Raw genomic sequence first — 14,567 nt, forward strand, 5'->3', positions numbered from 1 at the left:
AAGAAAATGACTGACAGTACTGGGAAACTATGGGGGGGAGGGGGATGGGATTAACAGTCGCAAATATCTGTCTGGGGATGGGGAAACACCTCTTATCAACAAGGTGCCTGAATGAAACGTAATTGTACACCTAACCCTTAACTGTACCCCATAAAACCATAATAAAAAATACTGATTAATGAAAAATAAAAAAAAATAAAAATAAAAAGTGGGCAAAGACATGAGTAGACACTTCTCAAAAGAAGATATACGGGCAGCCAACAGACAAAAAAAAAAATATCCATACACAAACAGAAAAACAAAAAAGCTAAAAAAAAAAACAAACCCCAAAACACCTAAAAACACAAAAGCAAAGCAAATACAAAAACATAAACACAAACAGGGAAAAACAAAGCGCTCTCTCTGTGGTTGTTTCTGGAACTTCAGGTTCCTTTCCTTTTTTAAAAACTTTTACTGTTGGGTCCCACGCACCGTCCTGCTTTTGCTGCCACCATGGTAGGGAGCAGGCTCCGGTCTCCAGCCCCTCCTCTCCATTCTCAACTCATGCCGGATTGCTTTCAGCATGGGTCAGATGCCCCACGGACTACTAGGGGGAGAGGGTGGACAGATCCCGACTCACCTCAGATCATCTGCTGTTGCTGCTGCTGTTGCCAAGTTTTCCATGCAGATCAGATGTGTCTATGCCTGGTCCAGTGTGGGGGTGGGGCATCTGTCCCTGCCTCTGCTCTTGACGTTTTCTCTCTAGGCCAGAGACAGTTGATCCCAGAGGAATGCAGAGATCGCCTCTGGGTCTCAGGTTGGAGGCTGGACAGAGCTGGGTGGGCCAATGCAAATCTCTGTCCAGTCCAGGACAGAGAACATGGTGGCAGTCAGCGTCTCCTTGGCACCAGCAGGGCTTTGCTCCAGATTTCCTCACAATGCCTTCACCACAGTTCCACTGCTAGTGTCCAGATCGCTGCCACAGGTGATGGTGGAGCCAGGTGCCGGGTGCTAGGTGCTCAGGAGCAGCTGATCTCTGCTGCCTCCTCCGGAGAGAACCCTGAGAATGGCAGACGATCCTGCACACCGGGGCTCTGATTTCAGAGCAGTGGTGGGTTGCAGTCGCCTCCGAGGGGAGCCCTGGGTGCCTGATACCAAGTCTCCTTTCAGACAGACTTTCACTCACCCCTCCGTGCACCCCCATGCACACAGACTGTCTCTGTGAACACTCGCCCTTGTAGACTCTCACACTCCCATTGGTTCTGCCGCCGTCTTACTTTGCTCACCCAGTATACTTTCTTAGCAGTGAAAATTCCTGATGGTTTCTAGTTTCTTCTCTGTATTGTCTAAGTGATTTTTTAAAGAAACCTGCCTTAGCTATATTTAAAAATTGTTGTAAAAACCTTTACAGATGAGATCATATGATCCTGCTTGATTATCATTATAGAGTATGACACAAGTAGAATAATTTCAGAACTCATGACAAAGTTCATTTCTCATTTTACTGTTTATATTGATTATACATTTGAAGAAACAGTATTTGTTCTGGCATGATAAATAATCTTCTCTAGGCTGTCCTATGTCTCAGAGAGTGCTTACTGATCTAATATGTATCCAGCTCCAATTTTATAATGGATAACAAAATAAGACCTTGAAATTATTTAAGGATTTGCTCTGTTTGCAACTGCTGGCATGGGTAGTCCCAGGCCTGTGATAAACCCTGACATTTGTTTAATCTGCTCTCTACCAGCAGCTGATGCACAGCAGGCTCTGCTCTTTGTATTTTTTAATTTTTGTGAACCCTTTGATCAAAATCTGATGATGTAAAAAACAAAACAATAGGATCCATGGCAGCTAAATGAGTTCAAGAAGTTGTTTAAAGTATTGTCATAGTCGGGAAAATATTTCCATAAACCAGATCCAAATTCTGGATGCTAAAGGAGACAGAATTAAGTATTATTTTATTTATTCCCAACAAGAACATGCTGCCATAACCCAACTGATAAATATTCCATGTGAACTCTTGAATCCCACAATCCAAAGGTCATCTCAGCTAACACCTACTGGAATTTCTTTCTTCATCACAGAGAAATAGACACTTAGCTTCCTCCTCTCATGGGATATATAACTAGATATTTTTATGGTGTAATCATATGCCACCTGTCACTATTTAACCTTTATTTTTAAAGGAGACAGAGCAATAGAAAAAGTCCTGGATTTGATCCAAACTCTTCTTGTATAATCTAGAAGAAATCACCCAAACTCTGTGAAATGTAGTTTCCTTGCCCATAAAAATGAGAGTAGCTGGAACACCTGTCCATTGTACTTTACAGGGTGGTTGAGAGAATTGCTTAAACTTATGTCTGGGAAAGCACTTTGGGAACCAGTTATATCTGTCTACCTATACCTGTACCTATATACCTATAGCTCGATAGAGATGTAGTGTGTAATAATTAGATGGATGAGCTCAGATTATCAACAGAATGTTTCTAATTTGGGGCAAACTATGTTTTTTCATGAAGGTCACAAAGAGGAAGTAAAACAAATTGTGGATTATTTGTTTGCTTGCTTGTTTTATGAGTGGTCCCAACCAATGTAGCTCACAGCCCTTCTCTCTATTCTCAAGAGTCAAGCCTTGTGGCCACCAGTTTATTGACAGTTTGGATGACTGTCAATAAAGTGAGATGCTGGTGCCTGGCCAATCAGATCTCAAAAGCTCCAGACACAGATTTGTCTAACTCAGTGGTTCTCAACCAAGGCCAATTTTGCCCTTCATATGACAGACATATGACAAGGTCTGGGAATATTTTTTGCTGTCATAACCTGGGTGATGGTACTATTGTTATCTGATGAGTAGAAGCCAGGGAGGCTGCTAAACATCCTGTAATGCACAGGACCGTCTTTCTTCTCCAACAAGAATTACCCACCCCCAAGTGTCAATAGTGCCAGCACTGAAAAACCTTAATGAAAGTCAATATTGTGCAAGGATAAAGTGGCTCACCACTTGCACATCCAGAGTAACTGGCTGACTTGAATGGATTACATATAGTTCTACTTGCTTTGGTCCGTTCACACCATCATATCACAAGGCTTTAATAAGTCTAGAGTGTCAATTTCTTTATTTACATTCTGCTAGATCATCTCCAGGGAATTGAACCAACTGAACATTTTGATAATGTAGTCAACTGCAGTCAAGTATTCTTCTTGGTCTAAAAAAAAAATCCTGATTTTCTCTACATTGAATTGCTGTGATTGGTTCCTCATCTTTTTCCTGAGACTAGGTAGAAAAATGCCTACTTAAGGTTGGCCCACTCTATTCCATCCTCAAGATGATCAACCACTGGAAGAAATTTTTATCAGCCAGAAGGCAGGAAAACAGAGCAGAGGGTAAGGGATGTCGGATGGGTTTCCAAGCAAATGAGAAGGCAACTGCTAAGCTGGATTCGGCAGAGGAACCAGGCAGGAGACTGGAGCCCCCTATGTCAACTTGATACCATTGACAAGCACCTGGGTGGATTATCACTTGCAGCATGTTTGGATGAACATATCCTTCTGTAATCATCAAAATACAATATACAATAATAAAATAATTGGATTAAAGTTATACAGCCAATAATATACTGCCCATTCTTATTCTTCATTTTTTGTTCTTATTTACCACTGTGAGTATTTTTTTTTATTAGGCTGGTCATATAGTTCCACAAAGTTGACCGGCTGAGGGTGTCTTTCTATATTTTAAGATAGTTTTCTTAAGTTTCACTAGGACTTAGGAAACAATTTTGGAGGAATGCATCCAAAGAGAAATCATTACTGATTCTCATATGAAAAAATATGCTTTTAAAAAACTTTTTCCTTTATATCTCCTTGACATTGACAGTGTGACTAATGTACTTGGTGGTATGAGAAATCTGCAAGGCAATGACATCACAATAAGTGATTTGTCCCTTGAGTACTCAAGGAAGTCAAAGTTCTCTTATACACTTAAAGACTCAAAAGGCCTAACTTGAAATGGGAATGGTATCCAGAGTAAACAAGTTGAAATACTCTCTTTCCTCCTCAATCCAGATTTTTTCCTCTGTAGTTTTAAAGTTTGGAATTAGGTTGTCATAACAGTCTGACTTTAATTTATAATTAGTCAATGAGTTCAGATGAAAGAATCAAAGAAAAATCCTGCTGTGCATCACAATTATCAATGTGTAGTTTTCTGTGGGTTCTGGTGTGTGATGAAGTTCCTTCCACTGATATTTTTGTTGCCAGCAACTGAAATACCTACTAATGCTTTCTGGCTCTAAAAGAATTGCACAGCACTGGCTGCATATGTTTACCATTATCCACAGAACTGTCAGACCCTTTATTCCAGTGAAGGCATGTGTGGAAATAGGCCAGAACGAGACGGAACACAGTTCCGGTAGTGAAATTAGCAACTGGACAACATTCCCAGGGAAGCAGCTGAGTTCAGTTCTGGCAAAAATCCCACTGTTGCTGATACACACACAAAAGTAAAAGAAATATAAAGTGTAAAATACAACTGAAGAAACAAAAGGATGTGAATACACATGAATTGCATAGTCTATCAAAAATAATTCTGATCTTTCCATTTATGCTAAGATTTAGTTATTGGATGACAGTTTAACGCTTAAGACTGGTAACCTTCTGACATTTGAAGAGAATTTTAAGAGTTCATCCCCTTATTATGGTCATGGGATTTGAAAGTCATCATTATGTTTGAATTAAATTGTAGCTATTTTATTTTTTCCACATTATATTAATTCACCAAATCAAGTATGATAAAATAGAAAAAGAAAATCAGCTTTTCAGTGTACTCTATACAATTTTGTTAGGGATAACTTAAAGCTTAGAAAATCACTGGGAGATGTATTCCCAATTTATGATATTTCTTTTTTCTCCAACTTTATTTAGGTTAATTGATTAATAAAAAATTGTATGCATTTATAAAGTACAAAGTGATGTTTTGATATGTGTATACTTTGTGAATTGGTTAAATCCAAGCTAACTAGTGTATTCATCAGCTGGCATACCTTGCAGAAAGAATATTTTTAATCTAACTCTAGTAACAATTTTCAAGTATACATTATTATTAACGGTAGGCACCATGCTCTACATTAGATCTCTTGAATTTATTTTTCCTAACTGAAATTTTGTATCCATTGACCAACAATCTCTTACCCCCAACCTCTGGTAACCACCATTCTACATTCTAATTATGTGATTTTGCTTATTTTGGATTCCATATATAAGTTATATCATACAGTATTTGTCTTTCTGTGCCTGGCTTATTTCACTTAGCTTAATGTCCTCCAGGTTCATCTATGTTGTTACAAATGACAGGATTCTTTTTTTTAGATGGAATAGTATTCCATTATAAGTATTCTTTATCCGTTCATCCACTAAAACTGATTCCATCTCTTGGCTATTGTCACAGAGCTGCAATGAACCTGGGAGTGCAGATATCTCTCTGACACACTGAATTCATTTCGTTTGGGTGGACACCCAGAAGTGGGATTGCTGGATCATGCACTAATCTTATTTTTAATATTTTAGGGAATCTCCATTCTGTTTTCTATAATGGCTGTACTACTTTACATTTCCACCAACAGTGTACAAGAGTTCCTTTTTCTCCCCATCCTTACCAACACTTATTATCATCCATTGTTTTGGTAATAGCTATTGTAACAGGTGTGAGATTATAGCTAATTGTGGTTTGATTTGTATTTCCCTGATGATTAGTAATGTTGAACATATTTTTCATATACCTGTTGGCAATTTGTACGTCTTCCTTTGAGAAATGTCTATTCAGATCCTTTGCCTATTTGCATATCAGATTGTTTTCTCTCTGTTTCCATTCCCTATATATTTTGGATATCAACCCCTTACCAGATATATGTTGGTAAATGTTTTCTACTATTTTGTGGGACACCTCTTCATGCTGTTTATTCTTTTCTTTGCTGTGCACCACCTTCTTAGTCTGATACAACCCTATTTGTTTATTTTTGCTTTTTATGCCTATGATTTGGTGTCCTATTTTTAAAAATTACTGTAAAGATCAATGTTGAGGAGCTTTTTCCCTGTTTTCTTTTAGAAGTTATATAGTTTCAACTCCTATGTTTAAGCCTTTAATTCATTTTGAATTGATTTATGTAAATGGCATGAGATAAAAATTCAATTTCCTTCTTCTGTGTGTAGATATCCAGTTTCTCCAACACTGAAGAGACTTCCTTTCCTCATTGTGTGTTCTTGACACCTGATTTATGGACTTTCTTTAATGTTTAATTAGGTTCCTAGGTAACATGGGTGGATGCATTTGTAAAAAATGCTGCTACAACTTCAAAATAAAAAGGAGAACATTTTGACATCACTAAATAGCCAGACCCCAAAATGATAAATGTCCTCCTTGAAGAATTGTCTGTGCTTTGTCGTGTTCTACTGACTTGAGATAAATATGCATGAGCACATTGGATGTGTTAAATATTATAGAAGCACAAGATGGAAGGATCTGAGTTCTTATATTACTACTTGAAAAAAGTGCATCTGCCAATCAGACACATCTGTTTTGGAATTCATGTGAGCAAAAAATAAACTTCTATTGTGTTTGGACCACTATACATTTGGGTGTTGTTTATTATAGCAGCAAGCATTACATTATCTATACATCATAATATGAGTCTTTCTCTATAGTGAAAATATGTAGACAAAGTCATACAAAAGGGATCAATGGGTTTATATACCAGCAAACCTATAAATAACTTTTAAGTCATTAGGGATCTGGAGAGAAGGGATTTGAACAAACAAGGAGACCCCTCATCATCTCTTTTAAAAAAATGGAATCATTCAAAAAGAATATATCTTATTTTTCTGTTAACAAGTAACATCTCAAGAACCTCATTTAGAGTTGCAAAGATATAAAATCTACTAATGGATATTTGGAAAATGAGTATACTGTATGTAAACTAGTGCTTTGTCCACAAAAATACCCAATAATTATTTTTATTTATGGGTTTTATTTGAAAAGTTTAGAAGACAGGGAGAAAAAGAAAACAAAAAGATTTGGTACACTTCAATGAACAATTCAATTCAGAACAAACAAGAGTCAGTTGCAATTATGTAATATTGTCAGACTCATAGGGACATCAAACTTAACTTCTGTAAAACCTAGTGATTCACTCAATAATGAAATTGAACTCCTTTTAAAATGAACATTAATATGATAGGATAGTTATGTTTGTAAAAAATCACATCCTTACATTCCTACATTTTTGTACGTGTATTTTCTCATATACAAAAAATTATTAAAGAAGCCTTAGGAATGAGCCTAAATCTTTGTAGAATTTCCATTAAAACTTCATGTCATCTACAGCTAAGTTTAATATCTACCAGGTGAGTAAGGCTGTTCTTGGTGGAGCTAAGTGGCACAAAATCAACTTTTCTCCTCATTGTCCAGATCCAAGTCCAGTCCACTGTGGCATTGATGGCTAAAGATCTCATATGGCAGGTAAGGCAATGCCTCTGGCATCTCTGGAAGAAGATATCCTTGAGGATGGAGGGTGAATGGTGTCCATGTTCCAAAGAGGAGGCAATGAAATGTAGTGGGACGGTCATGAGCTCTAGAATCAGAGACACGTGACTCTTCGACTTTTAAGTCATTTCGCTCGAGTTAAGACATTCGATATTTCTGATTCTGAGTTGTGGTATGTTTACGAAAGGTGGCGATCCTATTTACTTTGAATGATTTGTGTGGGAACTGCCAATAATATAAAGCAGTCCCTGGTAGAAGGAGATTATAAGTGGAACCTGTTGCTGGCATCATTGGAGCACAGCCCCACCACAGGGAAGGGTTCCATCTCCAGGTGAGGCAAGTTGATAACTTGGCTGGAAGGCTCCAATTTATGGTCTAAAAATCAGAGGAGGGCTTTAGTTCAAGTGGAGAAAAATTGGTGCACTAACACATCAAAAAGAAATAGTCATAAGAATGAAAAGACTTCAGGAAGCATGTGGAATCACTTCAGCATCACCAAGTACTAGGCTTCTGCAGTACCACTGCCTCCAGACCTCAGTCACTGAAAAAAAATAGAACTCCTAAGATACTGACAGATGTGGTTAGAATTGTTTCAAGAACTGGGAAAAACTGAGCCTTCAGGCTGCAGGTATACAGTACCTGTATCTGTGTGAATTTGAGGCAGGCTGGGACTGAAAATGGTTATGGAAAGTAAGCTATGTTCCTTAATTTTTTGCTCTTTTTTAATTACATTTTTTTTTCAGTTGTATTGAGATATAATTGTAAAATAGGCCGGGTGCAGTTGGTTCAAGCCTGTAATCCCAGCATTTTGGGAGGCCGAGGAGGGAGGATTGTCTGAGCTCAGGGGTTCAAGATCAGCCTGGGCAACTTAGTGAGACCTCGTCTCTACAATAAGTCAAAAAATAAGCTGGGTGTGATAGCACACCCTGTAGTTCCAGCTACTTGTAAGATTGAGGTGGAAGGATCTCCTGAGCCCAGAAAGTCGAGGCTGCGGTAGCCATAAGCATGCCACTGAACTCTAGCCTGGGCAACAGAGTGAGATGCCAACTCAAAAAAAAAATTATATATATTTAAGTTGTACAATGTGATAATTTGATAAATGTATACGTTGTGAAATGATTACCACAATCAAGTTAACTAATACACAAATTAATTAACCCATTATCTCACATATTATCTTGTGTGTGTGTGTGTGTGTGTGTGTGTGTGTGTGTGTGTGTGTGTGGTAGGAACACTTGAGATCTATTCTCTATCAAATTTCACATGTATAATACAGTGTTATGAACTGTAGTCACCATATTGTACATTAGATCCCTAGAATGTATTCATCGTATAACTGGAAATTCGTACCCTTTCACCAACTCCTCACTTACCCCTTAGCCCCTGGAAACCACCACTCTACTCTCTGCTTCAGTAACATTTTTATATTCCACATATGAAATCATACAGTATTTGTCTGTGTAGCTGATTTCATTTAGCATAATGCCCTCTAGTTTCATCTATGTTGTCCCAAGTTGTGGATTTCCTTCATTTTTATGGCTGAATAATAGTCCATTGTGTATGCATCTAACGTTTTCTTTATTCATTAAGTACCCACAATTCTATAATAGTAAATAAATTGAAAAAGATTGATAAAAAACAAAGACACTACTTTGCGCTGACAATATGGTATTGAAATTATTCACATAAATACCATATCCTCTTTCCTTCCTCTCTTCTCCCCCCCCTTCCTTCCCCTCCTTCCTTCCCTTTCCTTCCTCTAGCTGAAACTCAGAGATGTAAACTGATGCCATTGAACACAGAGATGCGGAAAAAGAACCATGGGAACCGAAAAGAGCAGTCCTGCCTGCCGCAGACTGTCAGGGAGGTTGGTGCAGGAGCAGAATGCAGGAATATTGCAAGCCTGTCAGAACAAGGTGGATTGCAAAGATGCAGGCCACCATGAAGAATTCCCTGCTGCTTCCCTAACCCTGGTGCTCAATCATGGACTCTGTCAGTAGGACCCAGGGACAAGCTCTAGAGATAACTCCTCCGAAGACACCCCCTTGCTCAAGTCAGAGGGAGGGAGGACACAGAGATAAGCATCTTCCACTGGAGGAACCCCTAGTCCAGAAGGCAGCTCCACTGCAGGCCTCCTAAGGTTTGGATATGGATATGATTAGGGTCTGCAATAAGTGACATCTGTTTGCTCTGACCTTTGGGTAATGTGGCGTTTCTTTCTCTGGGGCAGATGCTAGAAAGGTGTTTATTGTGAGTTGACAGGGGTCTTGGTGGGTGGTGAGGTGTGAGTCCAAATTCGACTATGCATTTTGGCATTTTGTCTGCAGATGTTTCTCAGATGTTTGTGGGCGGGCATGCCTTTAAATAAAGCAATACTAAATGTATGTTTCTTTTGTAGAGAAAAGGAAAAAACGCACACAAAAAACTTGGTGTATTCACGCCTTCAGTGGTGCTCTTGCTTCACGGCCAGATTGGAATTCGTTGCTGCATGTGTTTTCTGAAGAGAAAATTTGCTCATATAAGAAAAAAATCTTATTAATATGAAGTTAACAAGTTGATGAAGAACTTGAATATGTCAGTAGGGGAAGTATGGAAACTTCCCAGGGTTCCAGGTACTGGTCTTATGTAATCTAGCCTTCCTTTATCCTTCCAAGGCATATTTCCCCTTCAGCCAAGCATTCCTAACCACCAATGTTCACTGTAGTTGGAGTTAGGGGGATCTTCATAATTACCAATCTACACTCATTTACTCACATTTCGTTAATAATTATATTGTTGTACCATGGAAATGATGCATTCCATTCTAGATGTTGATTTTGTAATATGAGAGAGAGAGAGAGAGAGAGAGACAGACACCTTGGAGGATACTCAACTTGTAATACCTTCAGAATTAAGTTAAATGTGAAAAACTGATTTGCAAGAGAAAGAAGAAAACCAACCACATTTAAAAAATTATCTTCCTTTCTTTTATACTTTAAGAAAAGTAAACTTGTTTAAATACATTTTTATTTACAGAAATCTGAAGTTTCTACAAAACTTCTCTAACTAGTTCAGTTTGAGAATGATCTCCTTGCAAAGCTTAACAAATAGACGAAAGAAACTTCTGCTAGAGTTGATTCATCTGATTAGTTAATACATGGGAAAAACAGTGATGATGGAATAAGCCTGGAAACCAAGAACTGAAACACAATGTAAAGTTTCCCTGCTTTGTATCAAAACTTCTTGAAATAATATTTTTGACAGATGCTCGCTTTGACCTCCACTTGTTAGCAGCTTTATGGAATCTAACCCCCACAAAAGTTTATTTTCAAAATATACTTGTGGCATACAGTTAAAGAGACCAATTCGTTCGATTTGGCTCACTTAAAATTCTTAAACCTTAATGACTGTCTTATGAAGTATTTTATCTAATATTGTTGCTAAAAAAAAAAGGACAACTGATGAATGATAGTTGCAAACAAAATAAAAATTTTTACCGCGTTTGCTAATGATTAGGTCCTGGCATACACAGAAAAACTTCCTTCTTTAACTTAGTTACCATATATGCCTATTCTCTAGTTTTTCTGCAGACATAACACAGAGAAACATGAAATGTGAAAACCTGCTTAATAGTTCCTTTACAGCCTGGGTTTCCTTCTCCTCAAATGAGGATAATATGTTCTAATGAATCCAGAGAATAGAAACACTTAAAAATATTGAAGGTGCACAATTTATTCCAGTCAACTCCTTAGGATACTAATGGTTGCCCCTGGGTGTTGACATCTTGCGGAAAGTAAAGCTGTATTTGAGGGACCTCACAGAATCTAGGTAGTGGCCACTCTGTAAGTGCAGCTTAGTCAGTGAATCATCTGCTCTTTTTTGTTCTCCTCATCTCCTCAGTCTTACCCCCATATCTTTTGTCCTTTTCCCAACTTCTGATTTACTTGGAGGGAAAAATAGTAAGAATAAAGTGCTGTTTTTCTTACCCCCAAAATAGTCAGCAAAAGGTCCTGAGAAAAGATGGCAGTAATGTATAGCAGAGTGGCAGTCATTGTTCACGAACCTCAGTAATACATGTTGCTCCAGAGCCTTTAAGGAAAATGTTGACAGTGAGGTAGGTGTGCCCAAAGCAGACTGGCGGCAGGTTCTGTTCCCGGACCCCAGAGGACAGAGGCTTCCCATCGTGTGATACTGCCTTCTCATCCAGAATGTTAGGGTTGGCTGCAACAGGATGAGAGTGTGGAGAGGACAATCTCCAGGACAATTTCTGCTACCACGCCCAGCTGATTTTTTTTTATTTATTGTAGAGATGAGGTCTCGCTGCCCAGTTGGGTCTCGAACCCGTGGGCTCAGGCAATCCACTCACCTCAGCCTCCTAAAGGCGCGGGATTACAGGCTGAGCCACCGAGCCCGGCTGTGACCTTAATTATATCTGCAAAATACCTTTTGCCATATAAAGTAACATAATCTCAGGTGTGACATCTCATCATATTCAGAGACTCCATAGACACTACAAGAGAGAAAATTATATAAAAGTCAAAGTCTTTGGTGGGTTATTTTAGAATTCTGTCTACCATAAGCAGCCTGGGCAGAGTAGAAAGTTTATTATTGAATTGAGCCAGATGACCTGGGTTCAAGACCTGGTTCTGCCTTTATTGACTTGGTAATTTCAAGCAAATTATGAAGCCTTTCTTCTCTCAGTCTCAACATTCAAAACTGTAAAATGGGGATATTATTCCCAGCCTCGCTAACCCACAGAGGGTTTGTGAAAATCAAATATGAAAACACTGTGTAAACTTTAGAAATTAACAAAAATGTAGGTCATTATTATTGAGCTTGAACTTAATTTTACTTCTGAGAGCCTGTGAGACTAAATCTTTTTAAAGCAATGCTGGAAGAGAAGGAAAGCATTAGGGGCTGAGGAAGGGACTTGAGAGACAAAAGCCTTTTGGCTTTGTCTCCACAGAACACAAATTTGATGAGCTAATCATAAAATAAGTAAAAGCATGTGATACATATTTCTTTTTTAATGCATGAAATAGGTGTAAAATTATAGAGGATCACTTTAGCAAGAGGTTTTTGGCTTCTGCTCTATATAATAAAAATTATGTCTTGCCATATATTTATGTGGTGTCTTCTGAGGGAACTGAAACACTTTACAGATAGTGCTGTTCCACTTTTGAATATGCCAGTGAGGTAGTGGCAGATGTGAAGCATTTGCCCACAGATGAGGTTAGCATATAGACATATATCCTATTGGAGAACATAGGACCCCAGTACAAACACACAGTCCTTTTTCCCTTGATTTATGATATCTCCCACAGTTAAAGAATAGTTCAGGACTTCTATGAACCCCAAGCCCACCCTCTTTGCACACACCTATTCCATATTTCTTTTAGATTAGGGGCTAAGCATGAGAGTAATTTGCATGCTTCCAGTTAAGACATTCTTATTTTGTGATTGGAATTAAATACTTACAAGTTCACATTGATTGAATAGATTGTGTGAAGGTATCACTTAACCCACAGTCTTTGAAGTTGCTGACTTATAAACAAGTGCAGGAAGTGATTGTCAGACATTCAGCTATGTCTTGAGCTATATTCTTTGGTTTAAATCCAACAGTAAGAACAATGACAAGAATAGTTGGGTAAATTGAACACTTATGGAAATGTACCCTCAACATCTTTAAATAGTTTTCTCTCCAGCACTTTCTCCTCACTCCATAGTGGCTGAAATCTAGCTGACTTTATTTCTTATAAACACTAACCAAAAGAAAATGGTTTTCAACATGCACCATGATAAATGGGGTTAGATATGAGGAAGAACTTTCTAATAGTAACAGTTGTTTGATGTTGAAGCAACTGACTGTTTTTGTGACTTGTTCTCCAGGAGGACCTACATAGATGTTTATAGCATCAATCCTGGTGTGATCGTAGAATTTGGAATCAATTTCTTATGGTCTCTTTCTATAATCCTCTTATTTTTATTCTCAATTTATAAATCATTAGGCTGAAGTTAGGATGACTTCAGATTTACACTAAATTTTTATTTCTAATGTCCTTTAAAATGCATTCAGTTACTTATTTTGAAATCACACCCCTCTCTTCCCCAAGCCAAGGGTTCTACAGCTTTGAAATTCCTAGTATGCTCCTTCACCCAATGGGTCTGTTTTTCCCTCAACTTGAAGATTTCTGCAATCTAACCCCAGAAACTAGGCTTGTACTTGATTTTCGCAGGGTTGTCATAGGCAGAAAAATTACTGTCATGGGAGCACATGCTGATTCCCTGTCAATTCTTGGTGGTCATTTGGATCCACAACTGCAACCAGAAATGGGTGTCATCTGTAACCTCAATAAGTAAGTAATACTATAAATTCTAATGGTATACATTCTTTCAAATATAAATAGCAATGCTTTATTACTTTTAAACTTTTTACTACTTTTATATTTTATTGTTGATTAAAAATACGCATAAGCAATTAGAATCTCCCAAAGTGTTAGATCATTAATTTCTGAAGCTGTGACAAACTTCATGGAATTTGTCTTACATGCCCAGAGTCTTCTAAAACTTCACAGATCATTTAGATGCTTAACAGCAAAACCAAGATTGATTAATTTAGAATTTTTTCTTTTTAATATCAAAGTTCTAATCTGATGCCTTTTTAAGCAACTGTTTATAAGTGACAGCAGAGCTTATAAGTTTGGGATATGAATAGAGTTTGACTACTAATTAGGTTTAATAATGATGACATAATGTCAGATAACAGGCTATTTTTTTCTTTTCCTTATGCTAAGGTAAGATATACAGAAAGATTTTTAAAAGTGGATTTATAGCCAATTAACTTTGGAAAAGAGAATACAATAAAAAGACCACCCAGCTAATACTAGCCCTTAACTAACCTGCTAAAAAAATACTTGTGTACCAAAGTGAGATCCAGATACAGTTGTGATGCTTTGCGTTTGTTTGTTTGAAAGATAGCTTGTTTGCTTCTTAGTAAGAGAACAAAAACAACAGTGATTTCCTAAATTGCTCACATAGCAGTATGATATTTGGTGAACCAAAGATATTGGAGAAT

This window comes from Carlito syrichta, unplaced genomic scaffold (genome assembly GCF_000164805.1).
Source record: "Carlito syrichta isolate Samal-C Ts95f unplaced genomic scaffold, Tarsius_syrichta-2.0.1 Scaffold289234, whole genome shotgun sequence".
Taxonomy (NCBI): Eukaryota; Metazoa; Chordata; class Mammalia; order Primates; family Tarsiidae; genus Carlito; species Carlito syrichta.